Here is a 676-nt window from a genome sequence, read left to right as displayed (position 1 = left end):
ATTGTAGTTTTGATTTGCATTTCTCTGATAATTAGTGATGTTGAGCAGCTTTTCATGTGCCTCTTGGCCATCTGTATGTCTTCTTGGAGAAATGTATACTTAGGTCTTCTGCCCATTTTTTGATTGGGTTGTTTGTTTTTTTAATTTTGAGCTGCATGAGCTGTTTATGTATTTTGGAGATTAATCCTTTGTCCATTGATTCACTTGCAAAAATTTTCTCCAATTCTGAGGGTTGTCTTTTCGTCTTGTTTGTAGTTTCCTTTGCTGTGCAAAGGCTTTTAAGTTTCATTAGGTCCCATTTGTTTATTTTTGTTTTTATTTCCATTACTCTAGGAGGTGGGCCAAAAAAGATCTTGCTGTGATTTATATCAAAGAGTGTTCTTCCTATGTTTTCCTCTAAGAGTTTTATAGTGACCGGTCTTACATTTAGGTCTTTAATCCATTTTGAGTCTATTTATGTGTATGGTGTTAGGGAGTGTTCGTTTACATGTAGCTGTCCAGTTTTCCCAGCACCGCTTATTGAAGAGGCTGTCTTTTCTCCATTGTATATCCTTGCCTCCTTAGTCATAGATTAGTTGACCATAGGTGCGTGGGTTTATCTCTGGGCTTTCTATCCTTTTCCATTGATCTATGTTTCTGTTTTTGTGCTGGTACCATATTGTCTGGATTACTGTAG

This window comes from Physeter macrocephalus, chromosome 5 (assembly GCF_002837175.3).
Source record: "Physeter macrocephalus isolate SW-GA chromosome 5, ASM283717v5, whole genome shotgun sequence".
Classification (NCBI taxonomy): domain Eukaryota; kingdom Metazoa; phylum Chordata; class Mammalia; order Artiodactyla; family Physeteridae; genus Physeter; species Physeter macrocephalus.
The sequence above is the reverse complement of the archived record's forward strand: the minus strand, read 5'-3'. Positions refer to the sequence as shown.